This window comes from Heterodontus francisci, unplaced genomic scaffold (genome assembly GCF_036365525.1).
Source record: "Heterodontus francisci isolate sHetFra1 unplaced genomic scaffold, sHetFra1.hap1 HAP1_SCAFFOLD_43, whole genome shotgun sequence".
Taxonomy (NCBI): Eukaryota; Metazoa; Chordata; class Chondrichthyes; order Heterodontiformes; family Heterodontidae; genus Heterodontus; species Heterodontus francisci.
This window is the reverse complement of record NW_027141852.1, coordinates 19,178,787-19,189,175: the sequence shown is the minus strand read 5'-3', so window position 1 is coordinate 19,189,175 and position 10,389 is coordinate 19,178,787. Positions and strand designations below refer to the sequence as shown.

The window sequence follows — 10,389 nt, the reverse complement described above, 5'->3', positions numbered from 1 at the left end:
GGGTTGGTTGGGTTGGGCACATTGCGAACAGCGGAAGGGACATGTTATTTGATACAATCCGCCAGTTTTGGGATGTACGGTCTAGAAACCTAGCATCACACTGGTATTCAAATTCATATATCACGTTACCTATTTGTGTGATAGGCAGGATGTCTCTTTTGCTTGACAGCAGCATCCTGTTAGTGGCGAACACCACACTTGTTGCTCCTGCATAGTAACAGCAGGAAACAGCTCGCTTCACCTGTTACTCAAATACTGGGGATATATTACCCTTCCAGGGTAATTTGAGGGAGACTGGGCACTTTTCAGGGCTCAAAATGACGTCCTTCAGCCCGTTTATAAGTTTGTGTGATATACAGTGAGAAATGATCTGATCAGTGTAGCCATTGTAATGCAGGATGTCTTTGATTCGCCCTATTTCAGCATCAAGCTTGCATGGTGAGCAAATGGCTCAGCCCTATTTATGACGTTGTCGATAAGACCAATTTTATAGCGCGTGGAACTGTAATAATCCCAACGCGTGTATTGACCAGTGAAGGTAGGTTTGCGGTAGACCGTGGAAGAAAACCCCTTAGCAGATTTCTCAACTAGTACATCAAGGAAAGGGAGCTCATTTGACTGCTCCATTCCAAAGGTGAATTTGAGTGTAGGATGGAGCCCATGAAGACGTGCAAGGAAATTATTTCATGCAGCTGCGGATTCAAATTTAGCAAACGTATCATCTACATATTGGAAATATGCAAGCGGTCGGAGGTTAGGTGTCATTCCCTTAAAAACAGTTTTGTCATGGAATCCAACAAAGATGTTTGTGAGAGCTGGGCCTCGAGGGGATCCCATGGCAACACCAGCAATGCATGGTGTCAATAAAACTGAACTCAACTGTGCAAGTTGCCGAGTTCATAAGTTCAATGAATACAGATTCACACAATGGTGACGGGTATAGATCACCATGATATAGCACTGCAGTGCAAATATCTATGGCTTCCTGAAGTGGTACATTGGGAATGGGCTAGCAATGTCAAATGACACATGGGCACGGCATTGCTATCGATATGCAAGTCCTGTATGGTCTTCGCAAATGTGAAGGAATCCTTCACTGTGCATGTGGAGAACTTGCTCAAAAACTGGTTGGAACAATTTGCCCAACCATTTGGCAAATTCATTTCAGGAAACTATTTACATTACTTCAAATAAAGGAAACACAACGACACAAAGAATTGAGCACAACGCTGAAAGTTTCACAGCAAATAGTCAAGTGGGAAAAGGATGAAATACAGAAAGAAAAAGCCTAAAATACTGAAAACACTCAGCCAGTCCGGAAACAACTGTGGAGAAGAGAAGCTCGGGTTAGTGGTCCAGTTCTGTGAGCCTTCTATAGACCTGAAACATTGCTCCTACCTTCCTCTCTCCACAGATACTGCTGGAACTGCTGAGTGTTTCCAGAATCTTCTGTTATTATTCAGATTTCCAGTGTGTGCAGTATTTCTCTTTTTGAAAATAAAATATTCCCTGAGAGGAATGGAACTTTACATAAAAAATTGGAGTAGGCCATTCGGCCCATCGAAATAGCTCTGCCATTCAATAAGATCACAGCTGATTTCCTACATCAACTCCATCTTACCACACTAGCACAGATCCCTTGATTCCCTTAGCATCCAAAAACCTATCGATCTCTCTCTTGGATATACCCAACGAGCATCCGCATCTCCAGAGTCACAGAGAGATACAAACACTGAAAAAGGCCCTTCGGCCCACCGAGTCTGTGCCGACCAACAACCACCCATTTATACTAATCCTATACTAATCCCATATTCCTACCACATCCCCACCGACCCTATATTTCCCTCCCACCTACCGAAACCAGGGACAATTTAGCATGGCCAATTTACCTACCAACAAGTCTTTTGGCTTGTGGGAAGAAACCGGAGCACCTGGAGAAAACCCACACAGACACAGGGAGAACTTGCAAACTCCACCTAGGCAGTACCCAGAATTGAACCCGGGTTGCTGGAGCTGTGAGGCTGCGGTGCTAACCACTGCGCCACTGTGCCGCCCATAATGTGTGATCTCACCAAGGCTCTGTCTAATTGCAGTCAAACGTCTTTATTCTTATAAAAACTCTTCACAATGTTGAACACAACTATTAACTGCCATTCTGCTCTAAGAAGAAGGACCCCAGCTTCACACACCCCAGACCCCTATTCTTTCCACATTAGCTGAATTCCTGCATTTCTGATACCATTCCAGTAAATCTCCTCTGCACCCTCTCTAAGGCCTTGACATTCCTGCTAAAGAGTGGAGCATGGAATTAGACACAACGCTCTAACTGAGGCCTATAACCAGTGAGATTTCTAAAGGTCCAGCATAAATTCCTTGTCTGTGTCCCGTACTCCCATTTCTGGTTTCTGACTCAATGTCGGCTCTGAGCTGTTGAAACTGCCTGAATAAATATTTCCACCCAACAAAGCGCTCGGAATGTGAGAAGGGACAAAGTGAGTGACCAAGTACATCAACTCCAAGTAAAACTCCACCATGTAGTGAAAACACTCGAACCACAACGGCTCTTTTAAGAGCCACCCACAATCGCTCTGAAAAAACTGCACCAACATCTATCTAGAATTGGTTTATTTCATTGGTTTTAATGCTCAGTAACTCTCTGGAACTTTCTCACTGTCTTTGTGTTTTCTGTTTCAATCTGGTATGGAGATTCTGGGAAGATGAGTTTCACTGCCTGGGAGGATCTTTGTGGTTTTCCTGCAGAAACACAAAACAAAGTCTCTTTTCAGAGTCACCCACCGCCTCATAGGGACAGCAGTGACATGGGAACGGGAGCTGGGGTGTGTTTTATGCCGGAAATATCAGTTAATGATTTATGTTGTGCTCTCGTTATATTCCAATCTCTGAATTGAGCCTTTCCACCACACCAGGGTTATGGGGAGAGTTTTCATCGTTTCTTTTCTAAACGTACAGACGATGTTATAAAGTTGCTGATTTACCCAGATGGCGGATTCTCCCCTCACAGTGAAAAGTAACATCACACCTTCACATTGTTTTATAATTGAATAATTAGTCAAATGGAATTATTTGTGATGTTATTTCCCCCGAGACGGTGTTTCCTGCAGTGAAACTGAGCAGTTTCAGCTCAGTCATTCAGGGACCTGGAATTCCTGCAGTTTGAACCCGCTGTTACCCCAGCCCACTTCTGATTGGTCACCCTCTTCTCATAAAGTCAGTGACAGCACATGAGGAGGCCATTCGCCCCATTGAGTCCATGTCGGGTTTCCAATCTGTTCAGTCCCCGACTCAATCCCCAAATCCCTGCATAATCCCTTTGGGTCAAAATGACCGTGGCAGGACTCGAACCTGCAATCTTCTGATAACATCATAGAATATACCGAAGTCAGACGCCTTATCCATTAGGCCACACAGCCATTAGCTTACATGAATGATTCAATCAGAGAATCTCGAAGCACAAAATACAAAAAATCATTGGTTGAACCTGTCAACCTGGCAGAATATTTGAATTTGTGAAAGCTGCCAATTTCACTGTGGAAAAGAAGTGATCGACTGGAAAAGTACATAAAAATCTATTTTCCCGTAGCGGTTTAAATAAACTTTTAAAACACAATTTTGCTTTTACCGACTCAAATTGCTGGTGCTATTTTATGAACAGCTTTATGTTGCCAATTTTTGTCAACTTCTCATCCGTAACTGACAGTAAAAGACTCCGTTCAGCAATCTTTCACGCGACAAATAACTCAAACTCGGTGTGGAAGGAATAAATTACAGACTATTGGTAATTCCCCTTCACACAGGCTTCAGGGGGACAGTGAGAAGCCACTGAAATAGTTGCTTCATCCTTTTAAAAGGTTCCCATTCTGTCCTGTTACTGACATGTTGGAATCAGATTTGTATTTAACAAGATATTTCTGTGAAAACAAAATCCTCAACAGACCAGCTGGGAATCTGGGAATCACTGTAGTAAAATTTTGATTGAGAAGACGGGACCGTCTCACCAGCAGCCGGGTTACATTCCCCTCACATCCTTATACAGTGAGCAGCTCTTTCCCTCGAGAAATAGACAGCAGCAGTTGGAAGTTCAGTAAAAGGATCGGTTCATTGAGACAAGTTTCTGACTGACAGGTGGTGCTGAATATTAATACAAGAAGGTCCTGGAATGGGAAACAAGTGTCCAGAGTAGGGTCTGAAATCAGGACAGGGAAATGGCCAGCACTGACACAGATCATTTCATTATTACATTGATATCTGACTGTCTATAAGGAGAAGCGAGTTAAACACATGATGGTGAAAGGAATGGAAGATGATGCTGGTTGTTCTAGATGAAGAGGGATAGACAGAGGTGTGGGTACAGCAGACTTCAGACAGTAATCAGCCCTTTCAGATACTGTGGGTGGATCTGAAAAGAGCCTTTGGGATAGGGAGAAAAGCTCTTTGTTTAAAAACCCTCAAATAGCTACCTTGTAATTGGTCAGGTTACTAATGTTTTAGTTAGTGTAATTTATGAATAATTACTAATTAGAAAGTGCTGTTTGGACAGAGTGTAAAGCTGTGAGTTGATGTGTGAGGGACTACACTGACTGGGGGAAGGAGGTGCTCTTTGGTCTCTTCTGCCTTTTCTGCATCCATGGTCCAGGGGAAGATGCTGATCGGTGAGTAACTGGTAAATTATTCTACTTATTACACTTATTACACGAGCAATAATGAGTTTGTAAAGCTAAGTAATGGCAGGGCAGCTCGAAAAGTAAAAGTTCTAAATTGGGGGAAGGCAAATTTTACAAAACTGAGAGGTGATTTGGTGGATGTGGACTGGATACAACTACTTGAAGGAAACCCAAAGATGTTTTATCAGTCCATTAAGAGCAAGAGGATAACTAAGGAAAGGGTATGGCCTATCAGAGATGTACAAGGGAACTTCTGTGTGGATCCAGAAGATGTGGGCGGGGTTCTTAATGAGTTTTTTGTCTCTGCCTTCACAAAGGAGAGGGAAGATGCAGACATTGTAGTAAAAGAAGAGGAGTGTGAAATATTAGATACGATAAGCATAATGAGAGTGGAAGTACTAGAGAGTCTGACATCCTTCAAAATGAATAAATCACCAGGGCCGGATGGTTTGCATCTGAGGTTGTTAAAGGAAGCCAGGGAGTAAATAGTGGATGCGCTGCGGATCATCTTCAAATCCTCACTGGATATGGGGGAGGTGCCGGAGGATTGGAGCTCTGCGAACGTTGTACTATTATTTTAAAAGGATGTGGTAAGTCTGACCTCAGTGGTGGGTAAATTATTCGAATCAATTCTGAGGGACAGGATAAACTACCACTTAGAAAGGCACGGATTAATCAGGGATAGTCAGCATGGATTTGTTAAGGGAAGGTCATGTCTCACTAACTTTATTGAGTTTTTTGAGGAAGTAACAAGAAACATTGATGAGGATAGTGCGGTGGATGTGGTTTACATGGATTTTAGTAAGGCATTTGATAAGGTCCCACATGGCAGTCTGGTCAATAAAATGAAAGCCCATGGGATACAGGGGAATGTGGCAGGTTGGATCCAAAATTGACTCAGTGACAGCAAACAAAGGATAGTCGTCAACGGATGTTTTTGCAAATGGAAAGCGGTTTTTCGTGGCGTTCCACAGGGCTCAGTGTTGGGTCCCTTGCTGTTTGTGGTGTATATTACCACACGGGCAGCACAGTGGCGCAGCGGTTAGCACCGCAGCCTCATAGCTCCAGCGACCCGGGTTCAATTCTGGCTACTGCCTGTGTGGAGCATGCAAGTTCTCCCTGTGTCTGCGTGTGTTTCCTCCGGGTGCTCCAGTTTCCTCCCACATGCCAAAGACTTGCTGGTTGATAGGTTAATTGGCCATTATAAATTATCCCTAGTATCGGTAGGTGGTAGGGAAATATAGGGGCAGGTGGGGATGTGGTAGGAATATGGAATTAGTGTAGGATTAGGATAACATGGATGGTTTGTGGTCGGCACAGACTCGGTGGGCAGAAGGGCCTCTTTCAGTGCTGTATCGCTTCAAAAAAAAATTAATTATTTGGAATTAAATGTGGGAGCTATGATTGGGAAATTTGCTGATGACACAAAAATTGGCCGTGCAATTGATGGTGAGGAGGATAGCTGTGGACTTCAGAATGATATGAATGGATTAATTGAGTGGGCGGAAAAGTGGCAAATGGAATTCAATCTGGAGAAGTGTGAGGTAATGCATTTGGGGAGGGCAAACAAAGCAAGGGAATACACAATAAACGGGAAGATACTGAGATGGGTAGAAGAAGAGACTTTGGAGCGCATGTCCACAGGTCCCTGAAAGTGACAGGATAGGTATATCGAGTGGTGAAGAAGGCATATGGTATGCTTTCCTTTCTTGGTCGACAAAAGCAGGGATGTAATGCGAGAACTGTTTAAAACGGTGGTTTGGCCACAGCTGGAGTATTGCGTCCAGTTCTGGTCATCACATGACAGAAAGGACATAATTGCTGTGTAGAGAGTACAGAGGAGATTTACAAGAATGATACTGTGGGTGGCTCTGAAAAGAACCTTTGGGTATTTGATAAAATCCTGGCAGATTGCCTTGGTTTTGGTGCCCGGAGCGCTGGTTTTCTTGGGCAGCAGCATGGCCTAGATATTAGGCAGCACCCAGCCCTGAGTGATGGTCACCCCTCCCAGCAGCTTGGTGAGCTCCTCGTCATTCTGGACAGCCAGCTGTAGGTGTCTGAGGATGTTGCGGGTATTCCTGTTGTCCTGGGCCGCGTTACAGGCCAACTCGAGGATTTCAGCGGTCAGATACTCGAGCACAGCAGCCAGATAGACCGGGGCTCCGACACCCACATGCCCAGCATAGTTGCCCTTTCTCAGGAGCCTGTGAACACGGCCCACCGGGAACTGCAGTCCAGCCCGGGAGGAGCGAGACTTGGCCTTGGACCGAGCTTTCCCGCCGGTCTTTCCTCTTCCAGACTTTTCTTTTCCAAAAATATACTTGAGGACATTCCGTGCAGACCACTGCCTGATGGATTGGTGGTCAAAGGTGTTTTTCCACACAAACATTTCCACGAACGCAGAGTCCAACTGGATGGAGCGTTCCGTGGCAATGTGACTAGATCCATCCTTCGCAACACCGGGGTCAGATAGAACCTCAGCACATAGTGACAGTTGGTGTTTGCATACTGGGGCTCTCCGCACTGCTTGATGCAGCCACATACTAAGGCGGCCATCAGGTTGAGGGCGATGTTGAGTACATTTTTTCGCCTTTATCCAGAGGTTTGAACATCGTGTCCCTCTGGACCCTGTCCATTTTGCGTCTTCAGATAAAGCGGGAATTGGCTCGGGTGATCGCCACAGCGCAGGAGTGGGGTATGGGCCAGACCTGTGCCACTTACAGCAACAACGTGAGCACCTTGCACCCGATGACCAGGTTCTTACCCATAATAGAGAGAGATCGCTGCTCCCACTTGCTCAGTTTATGTTGTACCCTGGCTACTCGCTCCTCCCAGGTTTTGGTGCGCGTCCCAGCCCTTACAAACCATATCCCCAGCACCTTCAGGTAGTCTGACCTGACGGTGAAGGGGACAAAGGATCGGTCAGCCCAGTTTCCAAGGAACATGGCCTCGCTCTTGCCATGGTTAACAGTGGCTCCCGAATCCAGTTCGAACTGGTCGCAGATGCTCATCAGTCTGTGAATGGACAGCGGATCCGATCAGACTACAGCAACATCATCCATGTACAGGGAGGCTTTTACCTGAGTGACTCCGCTGCCTGGGATTGTCACCCCTCTTATGCCCGCATCCTTCCAAATAGACTCAGCAAAGGGTTCGATACAGCAAACACACAAGGCAGGGGAAAGAGGACAGCCCTGTCTGACTCCAGATTTGACTGGAAACTTTCTGATTCCCACCCAATTTTTTGGACTGTACTACTGATGTTTGTGGAGAGCAGTTTGATCCAATTGCAGATTCCCTCCTCAAACCCCATTTTGGAGAGCATATCCATCATGTATGTGTGCGATATCCTGTCAAAAGCCTTCTCCTGGTCCAGGCTGATGAGGCAGGTGTCCACCCTCCTGACCCGTACATAGGCGATCGTATCCCTAAGTAGCACGACACTATCAGAGATCTTCCTGCTGGGTACAGTGCAGGTCTGGTCAGGGTGAATCACCAACTCCAGAGCAGACTTGACTCGACTGGCGATGACTTTGGACAGAACCTTGTAGTCTACATTAAGCAGTGAGATGGGCCGCCAATTTCTGATTTCTGCCCTCTCCCCCTTCTGCTTGTAGATGAGGGTGATGATGCCTTTCCTCATGGATTCTGACATGCTGCCGGCCAGGAGCATACTCTCGTACACTTCCAGCAGGTCTGGGCTGACCCAGTACCACAGGGCCGAATACAACTCAACTGGTAAGCCGTCGCTTCCGGGAGTTTTCTTCGTCTCAAAAGACTTGATGGCCTTTGTCAGCTTGTCCAGAGTTAGCGGTTTGTCCAGATTCTCCTGCATGCTGTCATCTCAGACCTCTGTGATAGATGACAGGAAGGACTGGGAGGACGTGCTGTCCATAGACTTCACGTCTTACAGCCCAGCATTCAAGGATTTGCTAATCCTTAGTATGTCGGAGTGTGAAGTTGTGACTGAGCCATCCTCTTCCTTCAGGCTGCTGATCACAGAGCTCTCTCTGTGTACCTTTTGGAAGAAGAAACGCGAGCACGTCTCATCCTGCTCAATGGAGCGGACTCTGGACCGGAAGATGATCTTGGAGGCCTCCGTGGCAAAGAGCGAGGCCTGCTGGCTCTACACCTCTTGGAGATCCTCCTTGACCTCGACCCCCATCGACTGCAGCCGGAGCAGATTTTGCATACTTTTCGGGAGTTGGGACATTTCCCTTTGTCTCTCTCTCGCCCTCTGAACACCTTTGGAGATAAAGAACCTCTTGATATTCACCTTGATCACTTCCCACCAGTGCACCGGATACTCAAGTAGGGTCTCACTGTTCTCCAACTTTTTCAATCTCTTTTGAGTTGCTCAATGTTCTCTGAGGTTAGTAGTGTAGCATTGAGCTTCCATGTCCCCCTGCCAACCCGCTGGTCATCCTGTAAGTGACAGTCAGCCAGTAAGAGGCAGTGGCTGGAGAAGAACACCGGCTTGACGTCGGTGGATCTGACCGTGAAAGCAGGGGACACATACAGGAAGTCAATCCTGGAACGGGCAGACCCGTCCGATCTTGACCAGGTGTATCTACGCTGCTCTCTGTCTGCAGGTTTGTGAAGACATTGTGCAGTTTGGCATTTTTTAAGAATCTGGGCGTAGCGTCCAGTTTTCTGTCGTCACTGCCAGATTGTCCAGCTGCATCAATGATGCAGTTGAAGTCACCTCCAAGAATGATCGGCCTGGATGTCACCAGCAGCAGTGTGAGTTGCTGGAGGATGGTCAGCCGCTCACTGTATTCGACCGGGGCATATACGTTGCTTAAATGGAGCGGAGCATTGTTGTACATTACATCTGCTACGAGAAGGCGACCGCCCACCAGCATCTTAACTTCAGAGATGGTTAAATTGCCTCCCCGCAGCAGAATCCCCAGGCCGGAGGAACAGGAATAATTTCCCCTGGACCAGATCGATGTCCCATGGGATCACCATCGTGACCATTGCCTGTAAGTGCTGCGGTGCAGGATTCCACACTCCTGACGAAACAGTACGCCGGCTTGGACCTTTGCGAAGTCATCCAAGGTTGAAACACATCACGTGGTGGATTTAACACAATGCATGTTAATCGAAGCATTCTTTATATCCACTATAAAGTTGGGTGTTGCTTACCACACCAGGTGTCCTTGCTAGTCTCAGTCCTTGAGTATGTCCCTGCATACCCATAGTGTACGCAAGCTGTTTCACATTCGTTGAGCCCAGAAACCCCTCATGGTTATTCATGAGGGTTTTGTTCCACTGGGGTGACATCGGCGGGTGGGGGGCGGGTCTTGTAGGCAGCAAGGCTTGGGTTGTCCTCTGCTGTTGGTGTCTTTCCCCTCGGTCCCTCCTCAAAGACATCACTGTTCCTGACTTCCGGAGCTGGAGCTGGAGTGCGCAGGACACTTCGCTGCTCTCGGTCTCCCGGAGCTGGGGTGCACTGAGCATCTCCTTGGGTTCTATGCTTTTGGTTAGGGGTGCGCTGGGCGTGTCACAGCTTCCAGTGCCCCAGAGCCTGGGGGCTTTATCTTCCAGCTCCTTTGAGTTCTGCTGCTTCTTTTGGAGGTGCCATCGTTCCGGCCCTTCCTCATCCAGTGAGGAGGAGCTGCTGTAGTCTGTCTCAGACGGTAGCCTCCTCTTGCCACTGGTTTGGGTGGTGACCTGTTCTTTTTTTGGAGGTTTTTTCTTTGTG

At 46.9% G+C, this 10,389-nt stretch overlaps 1 non-coding gene across 1 annotated transcript; it reads right to left on the bottom strand.

Annotated features, from left to right (window-relative positions):
- Window positions 1–3,342: 3,342 nt before the first annotated feature.
- trnar-ucg (transfer RNA arginine (anticodon UCG)) lies at window positions 3,343–3,431 on the bottom strand. Its single transcript is given in 2 exon segments — window positions 3,343–3,378; window positions 3,395–3,431. It is a non-coding gene; the product is annotated as a tRNA-Arg (tRNA).
- Window positions 3,432–10,389: the final 6,958 nt, after the last annotated feature.